Source organism: Panthera onca, chromosome D1, assembly GCF_046562875.1.
Source record: "Panthera onca isolate mPanOnc1 chromosome D1, mPanOnc1 haplotype 2, whole genome shotgun sequence".
Taxonomy (NCBI): Eukaryota; Metazoa; Chordata; class Mammalia; order Carnivora; family Felidae; genus Panthera; species Panthera onca.
Genome location: NC_138348.1, coordinates 112,084,562 through 112,097,191, shown reverse-complemented (window position 1 = coordinate 112,097,191; position 12,630 = coordinate 112,084,562). Strand labels below are relative to the sequence as shown.

Here is a 12,630-nt window from a genome sequence, read left to right as displayed (position 1 = left end):
TCTCTCTCTCTCAAAAATAAATAAACATTAAAAAAATTATGTTGTACAAGGGATGCCTGGGTGGCTCAGTCACTTGAATGTCTGACTCTTAATTTCAGATCAGGTTATGATCCCAGAGTCATGGGATGAAGCCCCACATCAGGCTCTCTGCTGAGCATGGAACCTGCTGGAAATTTTCCTGTCTCTCTTTCTCTCTCTTTCTCTTTCTCTCTCTCTCTCCCCGCCCCCCCACCTGCTACTCTCCCAGCACACTCTTGCTGTATCTCTAAAAAAAAAAAAAAAGTATATAGGTTGTACTCTTACAGTGGGTGAACTTTACATATGTAAATTATTTTTCAATAAAGCTGTTAAAGCAAAACAAAGCAAACATACCCTGGTCATTGTGTCCTTGGGTGACTTTTTTTTTTTAAATGATTATGTGTTGGAGAGAGAGTAATCCATTAGTATAGGGAACATACATTGACAACTCACTCATCTTAGACTCTGATGGGCCCTGGTGCCGAAAGAGGAGAGAAATGGTTATGGCTAGTGCTGTGTTCCAGATCCATCTGTGTTCCAGATCCATGTTGCTTCCTGCTTTTCACCTGGGGCACATCTTTCTCCACAAGGGCGTGCTGCCTTCCAGTGTAAATTAGGTTCTCACACGGCTACCTGCCACCGGGAGTGAAAACTCTTGATTTATACCCATTTTGAGCAGCTGTGGCAGCTATTTTATTCAATATTAAGCCTCATAGTCAATCATACATAATAAAAGTGACGCCTGCATAACTCATGGAGATACAGGAGAGCCAGCTCCTTGTACGCTTACAGAGTTTACAAACAACTAAATGGCTGCCATTTCTGAGTGGCCCTATATCATAAAATTTACATTTAACTTTTATGTAAAGGCAATCCAGATACTTTGCAATTCTTAGAAAACGATAAGGGTGGAGAACAGAGGGCCTTTTGAAGTGTACTGTGCAAAAGTGGACGCATGCAGGTTTTTGGTGAAAAGAGCGCATTCAAGAAGACATTGGTATGACTTCCATGCTAGAAGAAGAAAGAGGAGGAGGGCAGCTAAGTAACCTGAGATTCTAATTCAATATGCAGAGTCCATATCGTGGCCCGGGTTTTTGTCAACATTATGTAAAACCTTAAAAAAGACTTTATGTAAATTATAAAGAAAACAATAGCTTTTTAGAAGATCAGATTCTACCAACTGTTTTATATTGAGCTCTTACCCTAAATCTTTATTAGATATTGTGGTAAATGCTGTAAACGTGACAGAAATTAATTTAGGTTGCTAACATTTTATAAATCACTGGCACCATGCAAATGTTTTTCTTTCTTTTCTTCTTTTTTTTTTTTTTGTTTCAGTGTTTAAGGAAGCAAGGGACAAAAGCCTATGGATTTAGGTAGAAAATCCCTGCAGGTGGGGGCAGGCAGTAAATAAAGTCTTCACAAATACAGACTTCAAGGCGGTTCTTAAAGGATAGGTTGTATTTGTGAAGAACAACAAGAGCTAGAAGGATTGGTTGGCTAGATTTTTAATGTAAGAAAGCTCAAACTGTGTTTGAAGTCTGTAATCATTCACTTAAATTTTACTCTGAACCTCATTTCCAGCAGTATATATTGGGTATTTATAATTTGCTACTTAAATGAATAACATTACTGGTAGGTTTCTTTCATAATTTTAAAAGGTATCTTTATTTTTTAATTTTTTTAAAGTTTATTTATTTTGAGAGAGAGAGAGACAGAGACGCCCATGTGCAGGGGAGGGGCAGAGAGAGAGAGGAGAGAGAGAGAATCTCAAGCATTCTCTACACTGTTAGTGCAGAGCCCATTGTGGGGCTTGAACTCAAGAAGTCTGAGGTCATGACCTGAGCTCAAATCAAGACTTGGATGCTTAACCAACTGAGCCACCCAGGCGCCCCTAAAAGACATCTTTAAATAAAAAATATACCTTTGCTTTTGAAAAGGTGATGTAATATCCAACAAAAATTAATCATAAAACCCATTGTCCTACCTCATTATATTTATACTTTTTTTCAATGTCTGTTTATTTTTGAGAGAGAGAGACAGAGCGTGAGCAGGGAGGGACATAGAGAGAGGGAGACACAGAATCCAAAGCAGGCTCCAGGCTCTGAGCTGTCAGCACAGAGTCCGACACAGGGCTCAAACTCATAAAAGGCGAGATCGTGACCTGAGCCTAAGTTGGACCCTTACCTGACTGAGCCACCCAGGTGCCCCTATACTCTTTTAAGTTGACTTTTAATGTTTCCATGTCGATTTCCTTGCTTATATTTTTCAGGAAATGTGTATTTTTTTCTGAATCTTGGATCTCAAGAAAAAATTAGTAGAGCAGTCAGGGAAGTGATTGTTCCAGAGACATTACTGGTTTGAAGGAAGAAAAGCTGACATACAGAGGCCAAGGTTAAGGTTGCTGTTTCACAGGCAGGGGAGGAGAGACCATGACCTCATCACCCAGTCCTGTTCGTATCCATAGCTACGTTAATAGGCACGTCTTTATGGTCCCATTTTTGGCTAACGGTGAATTATTCTTGCAAATAAGGTATCCAAGAAATAACAAGTTTAGGCAACCAAGTAAGTGCTTACAGTGGTGGTTTGGAAACACCACACCTTGGGATTGTTGTTCACAGGAAACACTGCAAATAGCGAAATTTTTAAAGTTTAATCGTGACGGAGTTTCTGATGTTTTCCTGTGCATCATGGTGTTATTCTTAGAACGTAATACTTACCTCTGACTCCGTTTGAGTTCTTTTTGTGACTTGGCAAATTTGCAGTCTCTACAGACACAGATAACGGATGGTGTCCTTCTTCATTTGCCTCCTTTTTATGTGATGTCCCTGTGCCCACCTGTCCCCACAACCAAGATCTGTTACGTGACCTTCTATTCCTGAAAGCCACTTGAAGACGTAAGGAAGAGTTCAGTGCACCATGAGATATTAAAGTTTTAATCTGAATATTCTAGACTTGTGTATCTTAAATGGATGTTTCTGATGATCTGTTTGGAGATTTCAGCAGTCTTGTTTCCTATGTGGTAAGAAGTGGGCTGAGGACATGGTGAAGACAGAACTCTAAGAATTATAATGAGCAAGATGCATTTTGCTAAGAGTACAGGAATGATTTATCACTCACATCAGGCTGCATTTAATATCCTTGCTTGTCTTGTGGAAATTGACACATCCTTTTCTTTCACATTTCCTTCTGCCCCTGAAGCAATCTGTTTTGAGAAGAAGGTCAAGGAGGGAGAGTGCTGTCTTCAGCATCCCTCCGATTTCAAGCCTAAAATTACATCTGCCCCGGATTCTAGAAAACATTTTTTAACTAATAAAATGCTTCATCTAGTAAATCTGCTCTAAGTCCATAGTCACATTTCAGGTGAATACTTGGAAATCTGAGAATGTGTGAGGCACAGGTGACAGAAAATAGTAGCTAACTGTGTACCTTTAATTTAAAAAAAATAGTTTTTTAAGAGATAGTAGGTTTTTGAATGGGTTGCAGTGAGGTGATAGCAACTACTTTTACTAGAAGTCAATAAAATATTCCTAAAAAGTGATTCAGTAAAGCAACATGACTCACTGATTTACTAATGAATCACATGACTGTTTCCATATGATTCACATGTTGCTTCCTTATTTCCATCTACCCAAAACTACTAATTTGCTTGAAGAGTGAACACTTATTTTCTGTGTATGTTATGCAAAGAGGAGCACGTGAAGCCTCCTTGAAATGAGGCCTCAGTGTTCCTTAGGAGCCCAAACAGTAAGGACCGGGGTGCAGAAACGGGTTAGGCAGGTCTGTAAGGACCGGCGTGCAGACACGGGTTATGCAGGTGTTGAGACCTCGCCTGTAGTCCCAGCCATGGTGCCATTTATCTCAAATTTCCACCAGTGATTCCCAACCTACTAGGTAAGTGCAGACTTGCTTGTTACCTGCAGAAGAAGATAAATACGCTCAAAACAACAACACTGCCTAGCAGAACCGAATGTTTTCTTCTGCATCTATTTGCCATGTATAGGGCCAGGCTGCATGGTTGAACTGTGGGCCCAGCCATCACACTCAAAACTAGCTAAATGTGAGTATCCTAAAGAAAGCAAGAAGAAATCAGAGGAAAATGTGAAATAAATGAGTGGGTGTCATAGGCCATCCTTAGTGTGAAGAATGAATTGTTTCCTTATCTAAATTGTAAAAGCAGTATCAAAAAGTCTTCTACTTAAGGCATTCCAAATCAGCCAAAATTTTAGGTATCCCAGAAAAAAAAACCTGAATCAGTTGCTTTCTCACATACCCCCACTTTCCAGAAAACTAGAGAGGGTGTTCGTCCCACCTGCCCTTGTAGACATGTCCTCCATGTGGTCTGCCTTTTGCTCCTGTTGTGATTGTCCAGGCTCAGGCAGCCCTTTACTGAGCTAAAGCATGGCTGAGCTCTAGCCATGTTCCTTTACACCAATCCCAGAGTAACAACTAGTTTATGTAAGAACTTAATTACGATTTCTAGGTTAATATAAGATTAGAGAGAGATCTTCCCGTTCCCTTGTCCTTGTCATTACTGTCCATAGTAGTTAGGAGTTTGAGCTGTGTGATCTTGGATAAATTATCCAATTTTTGTGTTCCCAAGATTCTTCGTTTATTAAGACTAATGCAACCTTTTTATTAGGCGATTATAAAGATTCATTAAGATCAACTTGGCAAAGTGTTTATCATCATATCAGGCCCATAGAAAATACTTAATAAGGAGGTAGCAGTTGTTATTGTGAGTTTGTAGCTGCTGCTGTCCTTGTCCCCGAATGATGGGTGCACGGAGACTTTGGGGGACGAGAGAGAAGATCTTGTGCCATGAATTTATCAAGGACCTGTTTTTACTGACTCATCTCCGCATCCCTAGCAGTTAGACGGTGTCTGATAACTCTACTTCTTACTAGAACTTTACCATTGCACCTAAAATATAATTCAGATGGCAGGCATTTGAGATCAGTTAAGAAAAGGAAGAAGTTAGCTCATGCCAGAACATGTGAAGCGTGCCCAGTGCGGGGGTCTGGGAGCGGCCCTAGTGATTCAGCACCTCTGGCAAGCTGATGAGTGAATCTGGGGTCTGCTATAACACCTGCTGTTAAGGTTGGATTCTTCCCCCCTCCCCCCTCCCAGAGAATTGAGCCCCATGGAGGGTGAGGGAAGTAGTTGGAAGGGTGAAGGACCCTACAGAAGCAGCTGGTAGCATTCCAAATGAAAGGCAGTTAAAGGGCTGTTATGAAGATGCTGGAGGTTATTTTTCTGCAGCTTTGGCTATCGGATTACCCTTTACTGTCAGTGGCGGAAGCTAAGATTCATGTTTTCTCATCTTCACGGCCAGGAGTATACAAGTGCCTCTTCTCTGTGGATGAGAAATTGCGACCGTCTCTGGGAGAAAGCCTCCAGGCAAGTTTTCTTCCTCTGCACCACAGCCAACAACTAGGTAAAACAACCGTGCATTCACTGGAATGGTCCGCACTTTCCACAACATGCTGGGCTGTCGAAAAGATGTTGCAAAGGCCATCTTTCAGAAGTTAGGGGTTAAACTCAAACCATGAACTGCAGTAAAAGGTGGGAGTGAACCATCATACTGGGTTGTTTTGAAGATTAAATGAGTTAATCCCTATAGAACTTTTAGAGCAGTGGCTGGTCTGCACCTGTACTCATTCATTAATGGCAAATAGAAGTGTCTTTTACCCTCCCCAGGAAAGATCCCCCGCTAGTAATTTGGTTATTAAATGTCAACAAATCAGGCAATTAGGTATGTCTCTTACTTTATTAAAACCTCAGGAATAGTAGTCAGCCAACATCCTACCAAAGGCCTCTTTTAGCACCACCTAAAAACCTGGTCCTGTATCTCAATTTACAAGTCAAGGTTGAGAAACTGCCTGGCAGGGAGATAGAGGTATTTTCAAATTCTTCCGCATCGCTCTTCTCCCCTAAAACAAACGCCTTTGTGCAGCTCACCCAGCCCTACCGAAGAGGACGGATAATGGCTACAGATGGCTATTGATTAATTGCAATCCTCCACAATTTAGTTTTCATAATTCTTGAGGTAATCATAGAAACCTAGACTCACAAATTTGAACAGCGCTATATGGTCATTGAGTTCAAAATTCACATTTTACACTTGAAGAAATGTGTCTTCATTTGGACTAAATTCAGCCCTTTCCCTTTCATTTGGAGGAGGAGAGTCTGGAACAGGAATTCTGGTCCCTAGCCATTGCTTTCCCGCTGTGTGCACACCCAGGCACTGTCCTGAGCGTGACTGCTGAAGGCTCTTCAGGGCAAGGGCCTTGGTGACTCTGCTTTGCCAGATGTGTGGTGCCTCATCGAACTCATCGCAGCCATTGTGTGATCGCCAAGCCCGTGGGTACCGTTTTAGCCACAGAAATCGAGGTTAAGCTTCTCTCCTCCCAACGGACAACACGGCTACCATAGATTTGGGTCTCTTACTGACCTGGAATTCCCTTGAGTTTTTTTAATTTGCGACCGGGCATTAAAGTGTTCTGGACTTTACAATGTTCATGGCAATATTTATCCCTAATTGCACTGGGTTGTCAGTAATGGGCCCCCGCATGGGATGGTGCTGAGGTCGTTCAGTTCAGATTTAGAGTGGCTGGTTGACAAAGAGAAAAGCAAGTTGATGCAATGCAGTGGATCCCCTGATAGGTGACAAAAGTCCAGCTCAGCATACGTACGCACTCGAGCACGCATGGCAGACCATGGGCCGGAGGAAACGTGGAGGCTCACATAGTACAGATGACTCTGTGGCCTGCGGTAGCCAGACAGCACCCTGTTCCCACGCAGGTGATAGAGCAAAAGTCTCCCCACGGCCGTGGCACGTTTTGAAACCATGTTCTTGGAGCTGTAGGCTCCTGTGACTTCTCAGAAGGAGATTACACTCTCACACCACTGCCTCCAAAAAAAGATATCGCTTCACATGCCTAGGTAATGGAAGGGGAGTGTTATTATTTTTTAATGTTTATTTATTTTTTGAGAGAGTGTGAGAGAGAGAGAGCGAGTGCGAGCAGGCGAGGGGCAGAGAGAGAGGGAGACACAGAATCTAAAGCAGGCTCCAGACTCTGAGTTGTCAGCATGGAGCTCGATGCGGGGCTCAAACTCACAAACTGTGAGATCATGACGCGAACCGAAGTCAGAGGCCTAACCAACTGAGCCACCCGGGTGCCCCAGGGAGTGTTATTATTGTTTTAACTATCGAATATAGTGTACTTTTATACTCCCCAAAATAAAATATGCACGTGTGTGCACATAGCCCATAGGAACTGGACGCAGGTCATGTCCCTTCTTTGTGTATATTCAGACATTATTTGAAAGCTTCCTCTAATCTGCAGTAAAAGGTGGGGGTGGAATTGGAATGAAGGAAAATGCGCACATCTTGTATATGGTATGGTATCAGGAGAGACGAGAGACCAAATGGAAGATTACTGTTGTTGTCACTACATTTGGAGAAAGGTTTCCTTTTCCGGCCTTGATTTTTCTTGTTTAAATACTGCTTGTTGAAATCAATCTGTAGGGCTCACGACTACCATCTGTATACAACTGTATTAACAGAAGTTATCAAGAATACAGATGATTCATAAGAAGTATCATCCTGATACCTGTACAGCTTTGTACTGCCTTGAAGAATACAGGTAGGACAAGCAGACACGTGCACACACCCCTTAAGAAAGTGCAAATAAAACCAGGTTACACTGCTGTAATTTACAGATGCAAAATAGAGCTGTTTTGTTTTTGTTTTTCTTTCTCAAGTGCAAGGGCATATAATCTTGAATAAAATTAATACTGATGTCACTGTAGACACTTAAATAAAATGGTACAGCATGTATGGGTATGATGTAAGGTATGAAAGCCTCTCAGTGAAATAGCTACAAAATTGTCTTGTGAATTACAGCGCATCTTTCTAGATCTTTCTAGGTCTCCATGCAGTGCTGCAGGAGACTATCATGAATTAACAGGTTGTAAGGAAATAGTTCACTCAACAGGAACATCCTGACCTCTCAATTCTCAAGACTTCATGAGAAGTAGCTCCCAACCACAGCTGCAAACCACATTAGAATAATCTGGAAAGATTTTTTTTTAAATACTCGCAACCCAACTCCACTTAATTTTCATTTCCTGAAATACCAGAAAACAAATTGTACAAAAAGAAATAATACCTGACCTTTAGACCTCAATATTCCAGTCACTAAAATTACCTTAGGTATGTCACTTAATATCTGCAGCACACATATTTGTCTATAAAAACGGTTCGCTTATTTGCAAAATACTAAATTCTTATAGGGTTGTGAGTTTATGTGAGCATTCATTGAGATAAGGGATGTGATAGGGTTTTGAAATGCAAAAATGCTATACAACTATAAAATCTTAGAGTAATTAAAAATTTTTTGTTTAACTCTATAGACTTTTTTTTTTACCATCTTTATCATTTTAAAGAATACAGTTCAGTAGTGTTAATCTCCATCAGTGTTTAGATTTTTTTATTGAAGTCTAATTGACATATAAAATTGTAAGGTATTTAAAGTGTGCAGGATGGTGATTTTTTTTTTTGCTGTTTAAAAATTTTTTTTTATGTTTATTTATTTTTGACAGAGAAAGATAGAGTGTGAGCAGGGGAGGGACAGAGAGAGGAACACACAGAATCTAAAGCAAGCTCCAGGCTCTGAGCTGTCAGCCCACACCGATGCGGGGCTCGAGCTCATGAGCTGTGAGATCATGACCTGAACCGAAATCAGACGCTTAACCGACTGAGCCACCCAGGTTCCCCTCTAATGATTTTGTATACACACACAATCATGAAAAGTTTCCCCCACTAAGTTAATTAACACACCCATCACATATTTTTCCCTTTTTTCTTTATGTTGACAACATTTAAGTTGTACTTTGTTGTCACATTTCAATGGTACAACACAATGTTAACAACTATAGTGACCATGTTTTACATTAGATTATCAGACCTTATAAAAATAACAAATGAAAATTTGTACCCTTTACCAGCCTTTCCCTATTTCCCCCATACCTCAGGCTTTGGCAACCACTTTTCTACTCGCTGTATTTATAAATGCAACTTTTTTCTTCTTTTTTTTTTTTAAATAGATTTCACATATAAGTGAAACACTGCAGTATTTGTCTTATCTTTCACTCTGGCTTATTTCACTCAGCATTATGTTCTCCAGGTTATTCCATATTGTTGCCTATGGCAGGATTTTCTTCTCTTTTTAAGGCTAAATAGTATGTATTTATAGTATATACCACCTTTTCGTTATCCACTCATCTGCAGGTAGACATTTAGGTTGTTTCTGTACCTTGGCCATTGTCAATGGTGCAATGAATATGGGAATGCAGATATCTCTTTGAAATCATGGTTTTGTTTTCTTTGGGTATATACCCAAAAGTAATAACGCTAGATCATAAGTCCTATGTTTAATTTTTTGAGGAAACTCCATACTGTTTTCCATTAGGGCTATGACAGTTTACATTCCCTCCAACAGTGAAAAAAGCATTCCCTTTTCTCTACATTCTCACCAGCATTATTAGTCATCTCTTGTATTTTGATAATAGGCACCCTAAGAGGTGTGTGAGGTGATAACTCCTTGTATTTTATTTACATTTTCCTGATGATGAGTGATGTTAAACACATTTTTCATGTCCTGTTTGGCCATCTGTATCTGTATGCCTTTTTTTTTTTGGAAAAAAAGTGTTCAGATCCTTTGTCCATTTTTAAATCCTATTGTTTGTGGGGTTTTGTTTTATTTTCTGTTTTGCTGGTGAGTTGTATGAGTTCATTAAATATTTTGCACATCAACCTTTTATCAGATTTATGGTTGGCAAATATTTTCTCCCATTCTGTAGGTTGCCTTTTCATTGTGTTAATGGTTTCCTCTGCTGTGCAGAGCTTTTATAGATTGAAATAGTCCTATTTTCATTTTGCTTTGGTTGCATTTGTTTTTGGGGTCAAATCCACCCCGCCCCCCCAAATATTACTAGACCAATGTCAAGGAGCTTACCTCCTTTGTTTTCTTGTAGAAGTTTTAGTTTCCATTTTTACATTCAAATCTTTAATCAATTTTGTTGATTTTTGTGTATGGGAAAGATAGGAGTCCAGTTCATTATTGCAATATGGCTATCTAATTTTCTAAAAACATTTATCAGAGACTATCCTTTCCCCATTGTATAGTCTTGGCTTCTTAGTTGTAAATTAATCAACCATATATGCATGCATGTATTTCTGGGTTCTCTATTCTGATATCTTGATCTATGTGTCGGTTCTTTCTTTTTCCTTCTTTTTCTTTGAGAGAGAGAGAGAGAGAGAGACAGAGACAGAGAGAGTGAAGGGCAGAGGAAGAGAGAAAGAGAATCTTAAGACTCCATGCTAAGCACTAGCCTGATGTGGGCCTCAATCCCATGACCCTGGGATCATGACCTGAGCTGAAATCAAGAGTCGGACACTCAAATGATTGAGCCATCCAGAAACCCCTATGTGTCTGTTCTTATGCTAATACCATAATATTTTTATTATAATGGCTTTGTAGTATAGCTTGAAATCAGAAAGTATGATGTCTTCAGCTTTGTTCTTCTTTTTCAAGATGGCTTTGGCTATTCAGGGTCTTTTGTGGTTCAATACAAATTTTAGGAATGTTATTTTATGTATCTCTAAAAAATTCCATTGGAATTTTGATAGAGATTGAATTAAATCTCTACATTGCTTTGGGTAGAATGGATATTTTAACAATATTAATTCTTTCAATCCATAAACACAGGATATCGTTTCATTTATTTGTGTATTCTTCACTTTCTTTCATCGTTGTCTTCTAGTTTTCAGCATACAGATCTTTTACCTCCTGTGTTAAATTTATTCCTTTGTGTTTTATTCTATTTTTGATGCAATTGTAAATGGGATCATTTTCATAATTTCTTTTTCTGAGAATTTGTTTTTGGTGTATAGAAAGGCAACTGACTTTTACATAAAGATTTTGTATCCTACAACTTTACTGAGTTTGTTTATTAGTTCTTACAGTCATTTGGTGACATCTATAGGTTCTTTTCTGTTTTAAAAAAATTTTAATGTTTATTTTTGAGAGAGAGACAGAGCATAAGCAGGGGAAGAGCAGAGAGAGGGAGATAGAAATGCAGAATCTGAAGCAGTCTCCAGGCTTTGAGGTGTCAGCACAGAGCCCTACACAGACCGTGAGATCATCACCTAAGCTGATGTCGGACATTAAATCAAGTCACCCAGGCACCCATAGATTATGTTTTAAAAATGTTTAATATGTTTTCTGCAAAAAAGGGGGCTATTTTACGTCTTTCTTTCCAATTCGAATGCTTTTATTTATTTTTCTTGCCTGATTGCTCTGGCTAGGATTCCCAGCATTACTTTGTATCAAAGTGGCAGTAGTGGCCATCTTTGTCTTATTCTTGATATTAGAAGAAAAGTTTTCAGCTTTTCACTATTGAGAATGATGTTAGCTGTGGGCTTGTCATATATGGCCTTTACTTTCTGGAGCTACATTCTCTTTATACTCAGTTTATTGAGATTTTTTATTATGAAAGGATGTTGAGTATTTTTAAGTGTTTTTATGCACTTATAGGCCAGATGGACCTAACAGAAATACACAGAACATTTCAGTATACAGCAGTAGTACACACATTCTTCTTGAACACACAGGGAACATTCTCCAGGATAGATCATATATTAGACCATTAAACAAAATGGTCTTATTAAATTTAAGGAGACTGAAATCATATCAGATATCTTCCCTGAACACAATGCTGTGAAACTGGAAATTAATTACAAGAAGAAAACTGGAAAATTAACAAATATGTGGAGATGAACCAACATGCTTCTGAACAACCAGTGAGACAAAGAAGAAGTCAGAAGATCAATTAAAAAATATCCTGAGACAAGTGAACATGAAAATGCAACATATCACAACCTATGGGATGCATCAAAGGCAGCTCTAAGATGGATGTTCATAGCCACAGATACCTACGTTACAAAGAAAAAAGGTCTTAAATAAGTGACCTAACTTTATATCTCAAAGAACTCGAAGGAGAAGAATAAATCAAACCCGAAGTTAGTAGAAGGAAGAAAATAATGAAGATTAGAATGGCAATAAATGAAATAGAGACTAAAAAGACAATATAATTGATCAATGAAGCTAAGACTTGGCTTTTGGAGAATATAAACAAAATGGGCCAATATTTATTTGTTTGTTTGTTTTTTAGAGAGAGAGAGAGAGAGAATGCAAGTAGGGGAGAGGGGCAGAGGGAAAGAGAGAGAGAATCTTAAGCAGGCTCCATGCTCAGTGTGGAGCACAACGTACAGCCTGATTCCATAACCGTGGGACCATGACCTGAGCCACAATCAAGAGTCGGACTCTTAACCAATTGAGCTACTCAGGCGCTGCCAAAATGAACCAATCTTTAACCATATCACCAAGAAGAAAAGAGAGAGGCCTCTGACAAATAAAAGTATAAATGAAAGAGGAGATGTTACAACTGATACCACAGATATACAAAGGTTCACTGAATAATTTTATGCCAGTAAATTGGACAGCATGGAAGTGGATAAATCCTTAGAAACAAGCTGAAGTCTGA

The 12,630-nt window shown here is 39.3% G+C and overlaps 1 long non-coding RNA gene across 4 annotated transcripts in view; it reads left to right on the top strand.

The window, feature by feature from the left end:
* The window catches only part of LOC132660785 (uncharacterized), a 493,076-nt gene that overhangs the window by 256,176 nt on the left and 224,270 nt on the right, over window positions 1-12,630 (top strand). The window contains exon 4 of one of the 4 annotated variants that reach the window (XR_009601888.3): window positions 5,354-7,930. The exons of the other annotated variants lie outside the window; for them this stretch is intronic. This is a non-coding gene — a long non-coding RNA (uncharacterized LOC132660785). Of the gene's footprint in view, window positions 1-5,353; window positions 7,931-12,630 lie in introns of those variants that run through there. 4 annotated transcript variants of the gene reach the window in all.